Source organism: Hippopotamus amphibius, chromosome 4, assembly GCF_030028045.1.
Source record: "Hippopotamus amphibius kiboko isolate mHipAmp2 chromosome 4, mHipAmp2.hap2, whole genome shotgun sequence".
NCBI classification, from domain to species: Eukaryota; Metazoa; Chordata; class Mammalia; order Artiodactyla; family Hippopotamidae; genus Hippopotamus; species Hippopotamus amphibius.
Genome location: NC_080189.1, coordinates 14934908 through 14955135, shown reverse-complemented (window position 1 = coordinate 14955135; position 20228 = coordinate 14934908). Strand labels below are relative to the sequence as shown.

At 44.5% G+C, this 20228-nt stretch overlaps 1 protein-coding gene and 1 pseudogene across 2 annotated transcripts in view; both read left to right on the top strand.

Annotated features, from left to right (window-relative positions):
- The window catches only part of TBXAS1 (thromboxane A synthase 1), a 160223-nt gene that overhangs the window by 6251 nt on the left and 133744 nt on the right, over positions 1–20228 (top strand). The gene's annotated exons all lie outside the window — the stretch shown is intronic.
- LOC130852145 (cytochrome c oxidase assembly protein COX20, mitochondrial-like) lies at positions 8–308 on the top strand (annotated as a pseudogene).

Below are 20228 nucleotides of genomic sequence, written 5' to 3'. Positions count from 1 at the left end.
TGGCAGGGCAGGGTGGAGGCACCGATTGTCCCCATGGCAGCTACGCTAGAGCCATGGGAGCCTGGGAAGGGGAAGTCCTTTAAGCTCCTAGGAATTTTAGATGTTGAAAACATTCCCTGTGCATGGGATTCAATATTATATGGTTCATTAGGATCTGTTGTGACTGGCCTTGGACATTTTTTGTTAACTGGTAGAATTAGAAGATCATGGGATGTTGGAGTAGGAGGATTTATCTTGGTGACTTTAGGATGCTGGTTCCATTGTAGATATAATTATGCAAAGCTAAGAATCCAGGAAAGACTTGCCAGAGAAGGAATTAAAAACAAGATTTTTTATGAAAATACCCACCTTGATTCTGAAAGAAAACAAACCAATGGCAGCATCTACAGCACTTGAACAGTCTTGAGCATAGAAAACCCAGATACAACTCACTTCAATGTGAACAAAGCTGAGATCAACTACAGAAATCATTTTATATACCATAAGAAGGTTTTCAATCAAGTAAAAAAAAGTATGTGTAAGTTGTAAAAAAAAAAAAAAAAACTCAATAAACAATCAAAACCTCAAATTGGACTAACAACTTAAATGTAAGGCCTGAAACTGTAAAACTCCTAGAAGAAAACATACAGAAAAAGCCCCATGACATTGGTCTTGGCAATGATTTTTTTGGACATGACACTAAAAGCCCAGGCAACAAAAGCACAAATAAATTAGTGGGACTACATCAAACTAAAATCTTCTGCACAGCAAAGGAATCAATGAACAAAATGAAAGGCCACCCAGTACCTTCTAGACTTACCCCATGACTGCTTCATCTGTGGATGGTCTTGCTTGGGCTGGTCTGTGCTGAACCCAGCTGCTGCTGCTGCTGCTGCTGCTGAAAAACAAGTCAGATAAGACCCAATGGGTCCGCTAGTGACTGCCCCCTCTCCCATCTGGACACCTACTCTTCCTCAGTGCCAGTTCCTATGGTGCTGAGAGTCCCAGGAGCCGGGAAATCCTCTCAGGAAGCCGCGTTTTGGGGCCTTTTAGCTTCGTGTATGATTCTCACTTCTCGCCTTCCAACTGTACTCCTTCAGCCTTTCCGTGTTGCCAGCCAGTCACAGGTGGCTTTGGAAAGCAGAAAGGTCTTGGGCTAGGTCTTGACATGGAGGGAAGGATTAGCAGAGAAGATGAGGGTGGACATTTAATGTGGGCAAGTATCCCAGGTGAAGGCCACATCGGGGTTTGTAACATTTGGTAGAACAAACGATTCAGAGTGTGAATAATGGACATATTTTAGAAATACATTTTAAAGGCCGTGGATAATTTCCAGTGCCTGAGAGCATCTAGAGAAGGATGCCTGCTATTTCCTGTTTTTATTTTTTGTGATTTTGTCTAGGATATGATGGGTACTTGGGTTTAATAATTCAGTGATGAGCTTGGAGATAAAATTGAGCCCGCTTATGAAAACTAGGTCTGTGTTTCCTCGAGGACCATTTTCACAGAATATTATTTTTTGTTTTCTCTCTTTTAAATAGTTATACACAATATCCCCAGCCTTCTTCTCGCTTTATTGATTTTCCAGAACGAGAGTACGAGGTGTGACTATAAAGTAAGGTGACTGATTATTTTAGCATACACACCAGAACTTATACAGCCAAATGAATATTATGACCTTCAGAGGCATTTTCCTGATAGGCTAAATCCTTACTGCAGATATGCCATGTCAGAAAACACACTCTTAGTGCTTTTCTTTGGGAACAGTCCTCGGTGTGTGAATGCAGTCTTTTGACCAACCTCAAGGCAACAAATCATCGTCTTAGTTGAGAAAAAATTGATTTTTGGGAAACAGCTCAAATTTTGGCAACAAGGTGATTAGACTGAGTGATATTATTTTTAATCCAAAACAAAATGTGATAATAAAACAAGAAAGCTTGTTGTTCTTTACTGAGACGTTTATGAGCCATTTCTGGAAGCCAGAAATGGGATTCTGTTGGGCCATAGTCATTGGGCATATGAGTTGCTCTTAGTTTCGTTTAGTTTTGCTTGAAAGAAAACAACAGCAATAATCTTAACACTTTTGGTCATACCTCCTCTTTTCTTGTAAGGGATTCAGGCTTCTGGAATTGGTAGCATCAACTCTGGGCAGAGATGAAAGAAGAATCTCACTCATCCTACAAACAAAGCAGACCATCGATTTATGTTGGTGCCTTACTGAGCTGTTTGAGTAAATGTTTGGTGCTGCTCTCCTGGGAGGACAGTGGTTCTTCTAGAAATAAAGCTACTGAATGTTCTCTCCCCTCCACCGCCGAATACCATGAAACTAAATAGGCTGTCATTTGCCATTGAGGGCAAGGGCCTCATCTTTGGGAACCTGAGCGGCATGGCAGGACCTTATTTCTGCTTGTAAAAATGATGTACGTCTGGACAAGGGGGCAAGACTTTGGGGAGAGCAGGGATGGGGACAGGTCTCACCCTGCTGTGGACTGGTGCTTCAGTGATCAAGCACCACCTTGTCCCTGGTTTGCTAGAAATATATGATGCTGCACAATGTCCCAGGGGTTGGGGGAGGAAGGAACGTCTGCTGAGTGAGGAGACCCCCGGAGCCCCGCTGTCTCAGGTGCCTTTGCCCAATGCCGGGCAGAGCCTGGGACTGGGCTACCCTGTGGGGCCATCCTAAACTTCTGGGTGTCCTTGCAAAGCTATATTTCTTAGGTTTCGCCTCAATAGACGGCAATTTCTGAACAAGGTCCCAGAAAGAGGATGGTTTATTTTTGCTCAAAGTTTTCTGGGAAAATGGTGTCAGAAAATGATGGCAAGGCCAAACTCTACCAATAGTGGCTTCAAGCAAAACCCTGTTTCCCAAACCCTCCCCAGACCTCCAGGGAGAGCCAGCACCGGGCACCAAACCCAGCAGCTGCCTCTGCCCTCTGAGCTCCCCTCTGACCGGCAGGTGCTCTGAAATCCTCCCAGAGTTTCCTTCCTCCGCCCCTTCTCTCTATGCTCTGCATGTCACAGTCCTGCTGTGCCAAATGCCCTCCCCTCTCTGTTTAAACGAAATCCTACCCATCCCTCAAAACCTTGTCCGAACGTTGCTCTTCCTGAAGGTCTCCTTGGCCAGGCCAGCCCTCAACAAGCCCGGCTACCTTGGAATTCCAGCAGTGCTTTCTGTCTCTACCACCGTCTTGGCACTCTCTGTATTATTTTACTGTTCATGCCTGGGTCCTATTTCCTAGCCCGCTGATAAGGCCCTGAGGGCAGGCGCTGAATCTTAAGCCAATGAGCGCCTTGTGCATAGTAGCTGCTCAGTAATGATCACAATCAATGGTGCTGCTTCCAAACGACTGCTGTCACGTGGGTGTGCAAGCACCAGTCTCCCTCCGGCTGGCACACTAGTGGCACCGCGTTCTCAGCATCGGCAGGATGCCTTGCACATGGGTCGCTGAGAGAGTAAATAAATTCCTTCTTAGTTCATACACTCATCGGAAGGCCTGAAGGCTTTCTAGGCTATGTGCTGGTTCTACCTCATGGATGGGCTCTGGATCACATGCCCATGAACTCAGATAGATAAAGTAATCATCACATTAGAAAGCAAAGAGCAACGCTCTGATGCAAGAGTAGGGGATGGGACAGAACGCAGGACGCAGCCATTTAGAAGACAAGGCACGTGGGGAGCACAGAACATTCGATGTGTGAGCAGAGTATCCTGACCACAGAGTGGGGGAGGGGAGGCATCCAGCCCCCAGCAGAGGCATCAAAGGAAAAACACTTCTTCACTGTTTTATCAACCGCTGGTCCCCACCGTTCAAAGCAACGCTATCTAAACTTATCACCCACGTCTACTCTTTGTATTACTTCCCCATAGGTCCCGGGTTCTATCATCTAAACAACGACGTATATTTAAGTAATGATTGATTTATTTTCCCGTTTTAATTATTCAAAGACAAGCCGATGGAAGTTCTGCCAGTGAGAACAGCGGTCAATAAGAGAGCCAGCATTAGTGTCCAAGTTATAATTCTACTCCAAAGCAAAGAAACTTGACATTTTAGTTAAGCTGCACAATCTTACTGTCAATAAAGGCACAATTTACATTTAGGCTCTTTGAAATGTTGAAAATATCTCATGTACCCCCTTCCTACCTTCACAAATCAATAGGCATCTGGGAACCCCAGGCTGTAAACATTGTAAAGAATAGTCAACTAAACATTTAATGGTTTCAACCTCATCTGTACACAGAAAGTGACCAAAATGGGTAGCATCATCTCATGATATAAGGGAGGATAGAAGGAGGTAATTGGGAAGTTCTCAGGAGAAATATGGCATTGTGGGAAGCAGCAAGGCCTTTCTAGTCGAGGGCAGATACACTTTTTCCCCTGGAGGACCTTGGGCAAGTCACTCCATCCTTGCCAGTTTCCTCACTGAGAAGAGAGAGCTGACAGTCCCTGGCTTTCAGCACATGGCATCTTTCCACCCAGCCCCCCAGGCCAGCTCTCCCTCACCCCTCACAGTCAACCCAGTCTTGTTTCCTAAGTGGTCCTTGAATTCTACTTTCCCTTCTTTCTGCGCTTCTACTCCTGTAATTCGGGATTTCAAGAGCATCCCTTGGCTGGAAATAAACCCAACTGGTTTCCCTACCTCCTGTCTTGTGCCCCTCGAATTTGTCCTCCAACTCTGCAGCCCAAAGAACACACCAGAATCTCACTCCTCCTTCAGAAAATCCTCCTGTGGCCCTCCCCACCTGGGGAATTGGTCTCCCCGGCTGGCACAGGAGGGCCTCTCTGGCGTGGTCCCATCCACTTCCACACAGTCCCCTCCTCACCAGGCACTTTGCTGTCTGGTGCTCACAGTTTCTTCCCCACACCACGCTGTTTGCGGTCAATTTCCTTCCCTGTCCTGGGGTGCTCTTCGCCCCTTCATGCCGGTGAGAGCCCTGCATCCCCTGTGGTCTTGGCCCCACCACACATGGTACCTTCCCTCTCTCGAACCACTTCCCTGGCTCCCCTGTTAGAATGTGAGCAGGACTGGGTCTTACTCAGCTTTCCCCTTAAGTGCCCAGCACTGTGCCTGCTCATTTCTCTTGGGTAATAGGCACTCAATTACTTGTTTTCTGAAGCTGAATTAAGAGGGACAGTATATAGAAGTTCATGTGGCACCTGCTTGGCGTATGTAGACAAAAATTCATGGTAGCTGTTCTTTGCTGCTATGAATACCCTCATAGAGAATTTCCATTCATTTCTGGGTGCATATCACTGCAACCAGCTGTCACCCCCACTTGTTATATAATGAAATTTCACTGAATTGAACTCTGGATCTCAATAAAAGATCTTGTCTTCATAATTCAGGCAAGACTGGGCTGTGGGTTGAAGTTCATCTCTGCACGATTTATGGGGGAAGGATTGCTAAACAAAATCTTAGTGCAAAGGTCACTGTTGAACCCATTTAAGAAAATAAACTATTCTCAAGCACTTTACTTGATGTTAGTTCATCAACACTGCCTTTAAAAACACGCTAAAAATGGGACTTCACTGATGGTCCAGTGGCTAAGACTCCACACTCCTAATGCAGGGTGCCCGGGTTCGACCCCTGCTCAGGAAACTAGATCCCACATGCCACAACTAAGAGTTCATATGCCACAACTGAAGATCCTGCATGCCACAACTAAGACCTGGAGCAGCCAAATAAATAAATATTTTAAAAAACAAAACAAAACAAACAAACAAACAAAAACACTAAAAACACTTCACTCTTGGCTGCCTTTCCCCACGTGCGTAATGGTCCAGAGCTTGGGCTTTGGAGCCTGATTGCCTGGGTTCAAGCTCTGTGACCTTAAGGAAGTCTGTAAGGTCGCTGTGCCTCAGTTCCCCTGGTTTTAAATAGGGATAATAACAGTGCTCACCTCATTGCACATTGGAAGGATTAAGTGAGTAGACTAGGAGCCGTGCTGGGCATGGTAATGTTCAGTATGTGCTAGCTATTGTTACCCCATTATTAACTGTAGGCTTGTACTCAACAGTAATTGCATAGGTGCTAGGTAGACAGATTGTGGTTTTTTATTTTATTTTATTTTTTTAAATATCATTTGTAATTCTCACATGATCTCCAAGACCGCACTGAAGTGAAAAGTGAAGAGTGCCATATGTCAAACACGTGGCCTCATTTTGAATGATCTTGGGCTTATACATTGGGTAGCTTTTTGGTCTTGAACAAGAAAGATGAGGTTTGAAAAATATCTATTGGATTTAGCAACTAAGAAGTTTTAGGTGAACCTCTAAGGAAAGAAGAATATCCATTGTTTCATTGGTTGACAATTGCCTTGCCCTTGGGTTTGAGAACTTGAAGTGTAAATGGCGCATAGCAAATCAGTAAATAAATTCTGGTAAGTTCTCACTCCACTCTCTCTCATAGACCAGGCCTCTGGTTTCCTGCACACTCTTGTCTAAGCCCCTGCCTTCATTATCCCTTTATTATTATACTGAAATGTTTCTTTGCATGTTCAGTTCTCTCCCATCTTAAAGCATACAAGTAAGCCAGCCAACCAACAACCACCTCTTCTTTGACTGTGTGTTCCACCCTCCTCACCACTCCACCCCATCCTTCCCTGCCTAGTCAAGACCCCATGCTTGCTCACTTTCTCACTTCCCATGTACCCTCAGACCTGCAGTTGGGGTTCTGCTCCACTGCCCACTGAAAGGACTCTCTCCAAGGCCACCAATAAGTCCCTCGTTCCTAAACAGAATTCACATTTCCCATTCCTTCTCTTTCTTTAGTGCTTTGCAACATTTGACTCTGATATGCTTAGTCTCTTACTGTTGGGTTTATGGCAGGGCCCTCAGTTGTACAGGGGTAGAGAAAAGGCTAAGCACCTTGCATATATTCCAGTGGCCTCATTTTACAGAAGAGGAAATGAAGGTCCAGAGACGTTAAATGAAGTGACCTGTATCAGTCAGCTATTGCTGAAATAACATTGTGTAACAAACCACCCCAAACTCACTGGCAAACAACATTTATTTTTCTCATGGTTTGTGTATTGGCTGGGGTAGCTCTGTTCCAGGCTGTGGGTGAGGTTCAAATCTACTCCACATGGGTTTGTAATGGGGTACAGGCTAAAGAGGATACTTCAGGAAAGTTCTACTCCTGATAGATCACAGGCATGCAAGAAACACAAGAGGAAATAAGCAATGTCTCTTGCGGGCTCAGCCTTAAAGTGGCTTAATGTCACTTCTGCCCATATTCCTTTGGTTAAAGCAAGCCACATGCCCAAGCCTAGCACTGATGCAGGGGAAGACTCCACTGCAGTGGAAGGTACTTCCAAGTCACAGAACAAAGGCTGGTGATGTAGAATTCTAATAAAGGGAGTCACGAAGAGTTGGGAGGAATGATTCAATCTACCACACGCTTGAAGATCACAGGTGTGGTTTCTGATCTCTGACAAAGGAGAAAGAGGACGTGAGTGACTAGACAAAACAAAAGAAGGAACAAAGATAAAAACAAAGAGAAAAAAACAAAAATGTAAAGCTAATGGATGTTTGGATTTGTATTGTAAATGAAAACAGTGATCTCTGAAGAAAGAACAGACACTGATGGGAAGTTTGTCAGCTGAGACACCGAGATGGTGAGTCACAGTGGGTCTTGGCCGTGGAGTGAGGAACTAGCACCAAGAGGGCTAAAGCAGGGTTGTGAGCTCAAGTGGGCTCAGCTTGGAGCTGGGCTGAGCCTAGGGATGAACCCAAGAACTTCTAACTGAATAGGTGATAGAGATCAGGAACTGACCAATGATGGAGCTACAATATACCCTGAGAGGAGTAAATACTGATTCAGGGATGGGTGGGGAAGAGAGCAGCTGCCACATAAAGGACCCAACTCCAGTCTGGAAAAGCAGGATTGAGAGGGAACATTTCTAAAGTCCAGAAAGACCAGAGGAAGCCTGAAAGCAGAAAGCCTAGTGTGTTCACCATACCCTGAAATACAACAAGCAGGGGGGATCCTTGTAGGTTGTGAGTTGTATTGTTTGGGACAAATTCATTGTTCTGTACTTGGCAGTACATTTATGTATACTGTTATGCCAAGACATGGCTATGGCTGAAAAACATAAATAGCTCCAGGATTACTATAAATATTCTCATGGGTGCTGGGCCGCTACTGAGCTATTAAAGGAAAAATATGTTTTAGGATTATCACTTGCCCTTCCAGAAACTACCCATTGGTGCTGGCTAGAGGCTGAAAGGAGAAAGGGTATGTTCCAGGCTCACAAGGTCTGTTGGATAAGGTGAACTGAACTTGGGCTCTGAAAGAAAAAAAGAGATTTTTATCTCACTTCCATGCTCCTCTCTGTCACATGCTTTTGTACATTCTCCTCTAGGAAGTTGCTGGTAAATCTCAACAGGGAGGGACTCTTGTAATCCAAAATCAGCCATAAAATTTCATTTCCTTTTTTTGCTATAAAAAGGGTATGCTGACTCAAACAACTAAAATATATATAGATTGTTAGCACACTAATAATAAATACTGAAAAATCCACACTCCAATAGACAAAGATTCCCACAAAACAAACAAACCCAAAGCCCAACATTCAAAGTGAGCCAGGAAAAAAATGTTTTTCAATTAGCATTTTCTTTCATTAGAGTCAGTTTCTTTCTGTGTCACCTCCTCTGGCCCCAGGGTGGACAGGAAAACCTGTCCCCATCCACATATCCACATGCTGGCCTTTTCCAGGGCTGGTGACAGCTCTGATAGTCTTTGTACCAGGTTGAGTAGTCCCCTCCACCCAAATTCATGGTCACTAGGCGTGTCAGAATGTGGCCTTAATTGGAAATAGTGTCTTTATAGGGGCCACCAAGTTAAGTTCATGCTGAATGAGAGTGTGTCCTAATCCAGGACTGATGTCCTTGTAAGAGGGAATTTGGACACAGAGGCACACAGAGTGAAGATGATGTGAAGACACAGACATACAAGGAGAACACCACGTGAGGGTGGAGGCTGAGACTGGAGTGATGTGTCTGCACAGGACTCCAAGGATAGCTGGCAACCACCGGAAACTATGAAGAGCAAGGGAGGGTCTTCCCTCGAGCCTCAGAGTGAGCATGGCCTTGCCGCCATCTTAATATCAGACTTCCGGTCTCCAGAACTGTGAGAGAATAAGTTTCTGTTGTTGTAAGGCCCTAGTTTGTGGTACTTTGTTACGGCAGCCCTAGGAGATGACTGCAGTTTCCTTCCCCTCATCAGCCTTGCTGAGCCAGAACAGACCAGTCAGAGGCCTGGCTAGAGGCTGAGGCTGTTCAGTCAGAGAGACCAGGCCTGGGCTGTGGGCTGGCCACTGACCAGTGGGCCAGATCCTCGGGCCAGTCTCTAAGTCTCAGTTTCCCCATCTACATAACGGACATAATAAGGGTGTTGGTGGAGATTAAAGGTCACCATGTTTGTAAAGTATTTGGTACAATGTCTGGCCCATAGCACCTGCTTAGTAAATGTTAGCTGCTGTTAGCCATATGGTTTCCACCTCAGTTTGAAGTTTCCCTGATTTTACTTTTCTGGTAAAAGCCAAGTAGATATCTATTCCCTTGGGGATGCACCATGGCATCTGGCACAGAGTAGGCACTAAAAACATCTTTCTGGAATGAAGAATGGAACAACTACATCTCATCATAGGAGGAAACAGCTTACAGACATCATAAGGTTTAGTAACCAGCTTGAAAAACCTAAGATGAAACTTTGGAAGAAGGATGCACTTTAAATTTGTTTGTGCTGGGGCATAAGTGATGTTGTAGCCAGTCTCCAAGACAGTCTCTAATGATCCCTGTCCCCTAGTACTCACACCTTTGCGTAGTCCCCTCCCCATTGTACCAGGGTCAGTTGGAGGACTGACAGAATACAGCAGAGGTGACAATATATCACTTTTGAGATTAGGTTATGAAGATCTGAGGCTTCCATCTTGGACTCTCTCTCTCCCTTGGGTTGCTTGTTTAGGGGGAAGCCAGCTGCCAGGTTGAGCAGCCCTACTGAGGGCCCACGTGGTGAAGCCTCTCAACAGCTACATAAGTGGGCATGAATGTGATTCTCTAAGCCCAGGCAATTACTTTAGATCACTGCCGCCTCAGCTGACAGCTTGACGGTATCCTCGTGAAAAACCCTGACCCCAAACTGCCCAGGTAACACACTCCCAGATCCCTGACCCTTGAAAACCATGTGAGATGATAAATATTTGTTGTCTTAAGCCACTTAGGCATTGGGGGTAATTTGTTACACAGCACTAGATAACCAATACAGGTGATGAGATAGGAATGGCCAGGATGAGCCTGGGACTGGGACCAGGGACTGTAATGGGAAACATTATAAAACACAGGAGGCAAGCAAGAGGCCAAATCCAGATGGGTCAGATGTGGAGATGGTCAGGCAGGTTCTGTGGGTCTGCGCATCTGCTCCAGAGCCCAGGGAGGGTGAGAGCCAGAACTAACCACATCACTGAGAAAAAGGCACTGAGATCTTGGTGACCTTAGACTGGAGTATCACCTTTTGACCTTGTTTTACACAATTTCCAGCTGGATCTTCAGTTGATCATTGTCGCTATGAGGTAATCAAAGGCCAATGAGTGAGTATGCCAAGAATCAGGCCAACACAAAGATTTGGGGATTACAGTAACAAACAAAGTGCAATGGGATTCTAAACATTTTTGAAACACGCACAATATTCTTTTGTTATTTTGTCTGCCTAAGCTCTTTAAGTCATCTGCCAAGCTGGGAGGCAGATGGGATTTCCTAGGCCTGTTCCAGGCTATTGGGCAGGTCACAGTGCAATAGAAAGTTGGAAATATTGGCTGGCTTTATGAAGACACACCTCACATCCAACTGGCAAATATTTTCTGAATGCTTGCTAGGCTGCTCTGTGCACCTAGTGAAGCACCCAGTGCTCCTTATCCCACCCATGGCTACTCAGGGATATTGAAACGCAACAGGCCAAAAAACAGCCCCACTATTCTTTGCACAGGCCAGGTCTCCCCTTAAAATTGACCTGTCCTTATTTCAAGTCTTGGGGCCCTGCTGACTCAGTGGCAAATCTGATCAATTATTTGATCCCAGGGGATAATAGAGTCCTGTGAATGGCACCTGCCTTTTCACAGGGGCATCAGAGTCCTTCCTCCATGGAAGTGAGCAAAGCTTCCTGCACCCCCCGTCTTGGAGATTGGTCAAGTTCTAGACAATTTGCTGCTCTGCAAATGTAAAACGGGAGACACAGAGGCTGCTGGCTAAGGGCACAGACTCAGAGCCAGACAGCCTGGGTTTGAATGTCAGTTCCGCTACTCACTAGCTGTGCAGCCTTGGATGAGGGACTTAATCTCGCTGAGCCTCAGTTTCCCCATCTGCAAAACGAAGATGATCATAGTAGCACCTGCCACACGCAGCGTGGAGAGGAAGAGGCGCGCTAAGGTATGAAGCCCTCAGAAAGGCTCCCGGCCCAGGGAAACATTCTGTAACTGTTTGCTATTATTATGCAGGAACCAGAGGCAAAAGTAGCCCCCTCTGCCCTCTCCAGGCGCAAATGCAATGGTCTCCTGGGGTTCACTCAAGGCACATGTCTCTCTTTCACAATATCCAAAGGGTTCTTTAAGGACTGCAGAAAAACAAAAGGATTAACTACAGATGACTAAGTCCACATGATGGAAACAGAACCAGGTACAGTAAATAATGAACTGAGGCAGGATTATATTCCTACAAACAATATACTGAGTTCTCCTGCTCTTTGTTTGCAATCCGTCTACCATGAGGGAGCTGGTGGCCAAGGAGAATGTCTCTGTGTGCCCAGGATAATCCGGGTGGGCTCCTGGAGGAGGCAGCCCTCAAGCAGAGACTTGAAGAATTCAGGACTTGTCAGGTGGAGAAAAAGGGTGGGTACACCAGGCAGGGAAGAGTGTGCTGGGACCAGGGTGAGGTAAGCAGGCACCTGGGACATGAGATGTAAGGAGGCACTCACTCTCAGGGTCATGTAAGAGCAGGGTCAGTGCCTGCACATCCCTGGGAGTGAGTGCCTCCTTAAATTTTGCATCCTAGATGCCTCTTTTGCATCACCTCAGTCCTGGCCCCAGAGAAGAGCATGGGTAAGAGCCTTGAAGGGTGAAACAAGTCGGTATAATTAGAAATGTCCAAGTCATGAAAGATTGCTTGGGGACAGAGATCACTTGGAATGAGGCTGAGGAGTCAGGCTGGGGCCAGATCATCAAAGACCTTAGGCACTAAATAAAGGAGTTTAGTGTTGGTCTAAGAGTGACAGGTAGCCAGTGAAGAATTCTGAACTGGTCCACAACATGATCAGATTTGCATATTAGCAAGATTCTTCTGGCACTAGCATGGATTGCAGATTGGTGGAGGAGGGAAGAAACTGGAGGTTGGGAGGCCAATTCAGGACTCTGTTGAAGAGTCCATGCCCAAGGGAGAGACAATGATGGCCTGATATAGGGTGGTGCCAGTTAGAAGTAAGGAGACCTCACTGGAGAGATGGTTTGAAGGTAGAATTGACAGGACATGGTGATTGATTGCAGATGAGGGTTGATGGGAAGAGTAAAAAACGACACAGTTTAGAAGCTATGGGGAGTCAAAAGGTAAGATAAGAAGTACACTGAAGGCAGGTATCAGGGTCTCCCCAAGTCCAAGGGGAACCTCCCCACTCCCTCATTTGTTTTCAGTAGGATGCAGTATCTGAGGGTTGGCTGTGTCTCACCATTTGCACAGTATCCACACTCTGTAAGTATCGCTGCCCTGAGATAAGCGACTTCCAGACCCCATCCCCTCATTCTTCTCATTGGCTTTCCAAGTGGACTTAAGGTCGTCCAAGGCCTTTTAAAGACTGTGCAGCTGGGCTCATACCGACACACCACTGTGTCCAGCCTCCCGTTCTGGACACGCAGGCCCCGAGGTCTCTGACCTGCCCCACGTGATCTGGCCTGGGGCTCTGGGGGGTGGGGAAGAGGAGGCAAGGGGAGTGAGGGCCTGTCTGGAGGCTGGGGAAGCTTCAGCTGCCTGTGAAGAACCTTATGAGAGACCATTTGGATCAGAAAGGCAGCTGGAGGGTGGCTGGGTTCTGAGGTGCTGTCCAGAAAGGCTGAGGCAGCGATGCTGGGGGAAGGAGGGTGGGGTTCAGGGGCCCAGCCGAGGACAGGCGGAAGTGCCAGGGCTGCAGGGTTGCATGGGGAGCACACACTGGGACTCACTTCCTCTGACCCAGGCACAGCGCACACACGCTGACCTTGTGGTCAACTAAAGCCCTCAAATCCTTTTCTGTGAACTTCAGTGAAGCCAAGTCTCCTGCCCTTCTTGGACTTGAGAAATTTGGAAAATACTCTGCACACATTTCCCGACATTCTCATAAAAATAAAAGGAGTGAAAAAGCGAATCCGAGCTCTTTAAAACATTAATTAAAGACACCATCGTTTCCTTATTGAACTGAGGGTTGCTACCTCATTTGGGATTATTAGCAAAGCAAGACTGCCTTTGTTGTGTTTGACAAAGTGATTAATTCAGACTCTAGGTGAGTTTGGCCTTTCTCAACATCTTTTGATGCGCAAGGTTCCCCAGCGAGGACAAACATCGTCAATTACTTAAACAAGCCATTACCTTGAGAGCACAATTACCAGTGAGGCCCAGTCTATAATTGGCAGATGAAGAGATAGAAATGAACTTGGGCTCCAGCCTGGACCCTTACCTGTCCAGGAGGAGTGAGAGTACTTTAAATTATCTCGTGGCGATGCTCCTGCTGAGCTGGGATGACCTAGTTATTTCTCTGTCTCTGCAAAAATGCATCTTGGGTGACCTGAGTCTCTAGAACCCAGAAGCTGTCTGTGGTTCTGGGATGAGAGCCTCCTTCTCAAGGGCAGGGCTGCAGGACTCAGCGTTGGGGGAACACAGAAGAGTTCACAGAAGCAAAATTCTTGTGTGGAGGGAGTTGGTTAGAAATTCTTTGGCTTGCTTTTTCCCTCACAAGAGCCAAATTCTCCAGTTCCTGGGACAAGCAGGATGAGGCAGGGGCTTCTGTAGGACGCTGTGTCTGAGCTAACAGTTTCCTGACATGTGAGGAATTCAAAGCCTAGAAAAAAAGAGGCATATAAAAGTTAAAATATTATTTAAAATTATTTACTATAAATATTTTTTTAATGCACTAAGTCATGACTTTTTTTTCCCTCTCCCCACCACCAGAAGACAGGTTTCAGGGAAGATATTTCTGATGCATTTATACATGTCATGATTTTTCTGGTGGGGGAATTCTAGTTAAGTTCAGTCAAATAACCAATACTTAAAAAAAAAAATCCAGAAGTGTTTCATAAATATCAGCCACTTAACTGGTCTTGTCACATAATTCAATTGCTCTATTTTATTTATTTATTTATTTATTTATTTATTTATTTATTTGCTATGCGTGGGCTTTCTTTTTAGTTGCAGTGAGTGGGGGCTACTCTTTGTTGTGGTACTCGGGCTCCTCATTGCCGTGGCTTCTCTTGTTGTGGAGCACGGGCTCTAGGCACGTGGGCTTCAGTAGTTGCAGCACATGGGCTCAATAGTTGTGGCTCACGGGCTCTTAAGTGCAGGCTCAATAGTTGTGGCACACGGGCTTAGTTGCTCCGCAGCATGTGGGATCTTCCTGGAGCAGGGATCGAACCCGTGTCCCCTGCATTGGCAGGCGGATTCTCAACCACTGCGCCACCTAGGAAGCCCTATTGCTCTATTTTTAAAACAGAAAGATGGGTCACATGTGTATTCATATTGTGAAACTACTTTTTGTGCTACCTTCATCATTCTTCTTTAATTCTCCCTGGCACGAAAGGGCAAGTCACCTTCCAGAATCCTTCCTTGAGAAGCGGCGAGAACTGGGGAGCAAAGGTGGAGGCATGGCTGAGCTCTCACTCTGAGTCCCCTCCCTTCTTAACCACCATCTCCAACTCTGTGCCACTTGCTGCCTTTGGCCCTAGAAGGTGTCAGCTGGTTTTCTTGGGTCGGGCTGGGCACGGGAAGGCACACCTGAGAAAGCAAAGCACACTCAGCGTTAAGGCGGGTGCCCAGCGCTTCCTCCACACAAACCCCCAGAGCTCCCTCTTCCCAGGGGCCTCCTGGGACACCACCCCCCAAAGCAGCGGCCTCTTCCAGCACCTTTGCCGGCTGTGGGTGACACAGTTCTTTTTTATCTTCTTTGACACCTCTGTCCTCAGTTTAATGGACTTTTAGAAATTGGTAGGCTTTGGAGGGCCCTGTTTTTTGAAAACTAGACTTGGCGGAAAATAATAAGCATTAGGAACATTTGCCATTTTTGCCTAGTGCAACACAGATGTACCATCCAATAGCTGGACAGAAGAAGTGCTCTTAAGTGATCAAAACACATTTCAACTGGCATATCCTCTGACATGGTGCTTCTTTGCTGCAAGCATCATAATGTAAATGCTTAGGTGACCAGTTGTCATTAGCCATTGAATGTGTGTCAGGTCCACTAGGCTGTAAGTGCCAAACCCCTGCCGCTTCCCTGGCGCCCAGCATGTCCTGGCTTGTAGGAGGCACACGTGTCCACCCGATGATTCTTGTAACATGTCACTTTTAACACGTTGGTTACCATTAGCCCTAACAGTGATGAAGGACGCCATTCCCGGGACTACTCCCCTTCGTGAGGGTAAACTGCTCTCATAGTTTGGAATAAATCCATGTCAAATGCAGACCAGCTCTCTTTAGTTCTGGGAAATGAAATACAGGACAAGATTCATTAGATCTAATTCTCCATGTGTACTCAGAGAAAGGACTGAGGTTCCTTCATCGTTCTCTGGCCATGGTGTTAGACTATTAGCTGAGCCAGGGCAACCTTGACAGAGCACATTTACAAGTGTGGCCCATCTGGACCAGTCTTGAGAGCCCCATCTTCCCAGCAGCACCCTATGCACCATCTGTGGCCAGTGAGATCATTTTAGGGAGTTCCCAGGTTTTAAAATTTCCCATTGTAAAGTGTTTATTTTTACTGTTAGTTTTTCTTTATGGAAGAGGTAATGGTTTTCATTTAGGGTCATGACATAAAGTTTCCTTTTATTTAAATTTATTTAAAGGAAAGTGGGAAGCAAGTGCTAGCCTGGGTGATTTGCAGATATGGCAAAAATTGTAAAGATGTTCTACAAATGACTGAATTTAGAAGATTAACCTCTTACTACCAATTGAGATTTACTGACTCAACTGACTCTCCTGCCCTGAAAAGCTGGGATAAAAATGGAAAAGTTAGTTAACTCTATATACTATAATAACCCAGAACTGGATGACATGATTGTTTTTAAAGCGTAGTCTTTTCTTTAAAATACTCATCTGTCAGCTGTTTAGGTGCTAGGGCCCCCAAAGCCTGGCTCAGCGGTCCTCTAGGCAGAGGCTGAGTCCCGTGGGAGCTCTGGGTGGGCCTGCTTCCCACCCCATAGCAGCTGGGTCATCAGTTCTCTCTAAACAGGAAGCCCTGATAACCTCACAGTCTCCACCCAGACACTTCTTCTTTTCAAGCACACTCCAAAATACAGTCAGCATCTATACACAATAGAAGCTGGTGTGGTAGCTGAATAACGGCCTCCAAATATGTCCACATCCTACTCTTCAGGACCTGCGAATGCCACTTTATATGGCAAAAGGGACTCTGAGGATGTGGTTAAGGGTCTTGAGATCAGGAGAGTCTCCTGAATTATCCGGGTGGACCCTGAATAAAATCACAAGGGTCCTTATAAGAGGGATACAGGAGGAGTCAGAATCAGAGGAGCTGATGTGATCACTGGAAGCAGAGGTTGGAGTTATGTGGCCAAAAGCGGACCCTCTCCTGGAGCCTCCAGAAAGAACCAGCGCTGCTGACACCTCAACTTCAGACTAGTGAGACTGATCTTGGATTTTCAGCCCCCATGACTGTAAGATAATAAATTGTGTTATTTTAAACCACTATGTTTGTGATTATTTGTTAGAGTAACAGTGGGAAACTAATGCAGTTGGGAAAGATTAATTTACTCAAACAATTCCTTAACTTTCTGATAGGATTCACCATATCGGATCTTTTATGTAAGGTACCACTATCCATTTAAAATAATTCTAATTACAAAGGATTCAATTACAAGTTTCAAAATCTCTTTTAAGTTTTTGAATAGGAGCCCATGTGGTTGACGTCTCAAACATGTTATCATGAAGTATTACCGAGAAATACAGTGAAAAGTCTTCTTCCTGTTATGGCCCTTAGATACCATTTTCTGCTAAAAGGAACCAATTTCTTGGGGAAATGGCTGATTCAGGTCTGGGGCAAGAAATGTACAAGATGTACCTGGAACAACTCATCATTTCAGAGAGTGGGGAAGCTATGCTACCAAAAAGTACTATGGAACAAACTTATATGTGCTCCCACTAGCCAAGGACGGGACAGTTTGGTGAACAAAATAACATTGCAATGGATGAAAATACATCAAGTCTACTGAAATTCATGAGTTCATAATGTCATAATGATACAAAATAGCACGTGTACCCAATGTAAGATGTCATGGAATCAACTCATTATTTTGAAAACTAACAATAAAAGGAAAGAATCAAGCATTGATCCTGCTTTTCTTATGTGAACTGTCCTTAGCAGAGGAGAGTAAATTCAGAATTATTCCAGCTAATAAATGGAGAAGAAATGATCACCACTTTGCAGCCCCTGGTGAATGAATAGATTTAGGTGATAATCCTCACAGCTGCTAAGGTCATAATAAAAGAGACAAGTAGATTATGAAAGCCCTATGGAGTAGTCTTGCAGAAAAAGCCTCTGGATCAGTGGTTCCCAAACTTGGCTGTACACTGGAAACACCTGAGGATCTTTTAAAAAGGCCAAAGCCCAAGTCACACCTTATGTAATTAAGTCACCACCAGGGAGGTGGGGGTTAGGGTGGGGGTGGGGTGGATGGAACACAGGCATCAGAAGTTTTTGAAGCTCCTCTGGGTACAGACAAATTTGGGAACCAAAGGTTTATATCCAGCTACTAAGAGAGAAGAACGGGTTAAACTGCACCATGGGAGGCAACCAGCAGAATTTAAACTGTGGCAAACCCTACAAGACACTACCACCTTATATACACATTTTTGTTGCATGAAGTGCATAGGGAAAAATGGGGGTGGGGTGGAGTTAGAAGGAGAATTTAGAGACTTAAAAATACTTAAGAGGCGTCTGACCCAATTACAACATACGGACCTTATTTAGAGCCTCACTCAACAAACATACTGTAAAGAAAAATTGTGAGACAATTGGGGAAATTTAAACACTGACTAGATATTTGAGGATACTAAGGAACTAATGTTATTTTTAATTGTGATAATGATACTGTGGTTATTTTTTGAAAGAGTCCTTATATTTTAGCATAGGGTACAGAAATATTTACAGTTGGAATGATATGATATCATGGATTTGCTTCCAAAAAATCTGGGCATGAGGTGGGTGGGGGTGCAAAGCTGAGACTAGGTTGGTAACAAGTTGATAATTGGTTTTTTTTTTCCATTAGGTCCCACTTTTTATTATTTACTTATTTATTCATTTATTTATTCCCCTTGGAGAGTGAGTAGGAGTTTGTTTTTTTTTTTTTTGACAGACATTAAACTGAATATATTTAAAGTGTACAATTTGATATTTTTTTCTTATTAGTAACATGTTATGGCAATCCCAATCTCCCAATTCATTCCCCCCCAACCCTCCCCGCTTTCCCCACTTGGTGTCCATGTGTTTGTTCTCTACATCTGTGTCTCTATTTCTGCCTTGCAAACTGGTTGATTTGTACCATTTTTCTACATTCCGCATATATGTGTTAATATACGATATTTGTTTTTCTCTTTCTGACTCCCTTCACTCTGTACGACAGTCTCTAAGTCCCTCCATGTCTCTACAAATGTCCCAGTTTCATTCCTTTTTATGGCTGAGTAATATTCCATTGTATATATGTACCACATCTTTTTTATCCATTCATCTGTTGATGGACATTTAGGTTGCTTCCATGACTTGGCTATGGAGTGCATGTGTCTTTTTGAATTATGGTGTTCTCTGGGTATATGCCTAGTAGTGAGATTGCTGAGTCATATGGTAACTCTATTTTTAATTTTTCAAGGAACCTCCATACTGTTCTCTGTATGTGGTTTTGATTTGCATTTCTCTAAGAATCAGTGATGTTGAGCAGCTTCTCATGTGCCTCTTGGCCATCCATATGTCTTCTTTGGAGAAATGCCTATTTAGATCTTCTGCCCATTTTTTGACTGGGTTGTTTGTTTTTTTGTTACTGAGCTAGATGGACTGTTTATATATTTTGGAGATTAATCCTTTGTCTGTTGATTCATTTGCAAATATTTTCTCCCATTCTGAGGGTTGTCTTTTCGTCTTGCTTATAGTTTCCTTTGCTGTGCAGAAGCTTTGAAGTTTCATTAGATCCCACTTATTTATTTTTGTTTTTATTTCCAGTACTCTAAGAGCTGAGTCAAAAAAGATCTTGCTGTGATTTATGTCAAAGAGTGTTCTTCCTATGTTTTCCTCTAGGAGTTTTAGAGTGTCTGGCCTTACATTTAGGTCTTTAATCCATTTTGAATTTATTTTTGTGTATGGTGTTAGGAAGTGTTCTAATCTCATTCTTTTACCTGTAGCTGTCCAGTTTTCCCAGCACCGCTTATTGAAGAGGCTGCCTTTTCTCCATTGTATATCCTTGCCTCCTTTGTCATAGATTAGTTGACCATAGTTTATCTCTGGGCTTTCTATTCTGTTCCATTGATCTATATTTCTGTTTTTGTGTCAGTACCATACTGTCTTGATCACTGTAGCCTTGTAGTATAGTTTAAAGTCAGGAAGCCTGATTCCACCAACTCTGTCTTTCCTTCTCAAGATTGCTTTGGCTATTCAGGGTCTTTTGCGTTTCCATACAAATCGTAAAATTTCTTGTTCTAGTTCTGTGAAAAATGCCATTGGTAATTTGATCAGGATTGCACAGAATCTGTAAATTGCTTTGAGTAGTATAATCATTTTCACAATGTTGAGTCTTCCAATCCTAGAATATAGTATATCTCTCCACCTGTTTGTGTCATCTTTGATTTCTTTCATTAGTGTCTTATAGTTTTCTGAGTACAAGTCTTTTACCTCCTCAGTTAGGTTTATTCCTAGGTATTGTACTCTTTTTGTTGTAATGGTGAATGGGATTGTTTCCTTAATTTCTCTTTCTGATCTTTCATTGTTGGTGTATAGAAATGCAAGAGATTTCTGTGTGTTAATTT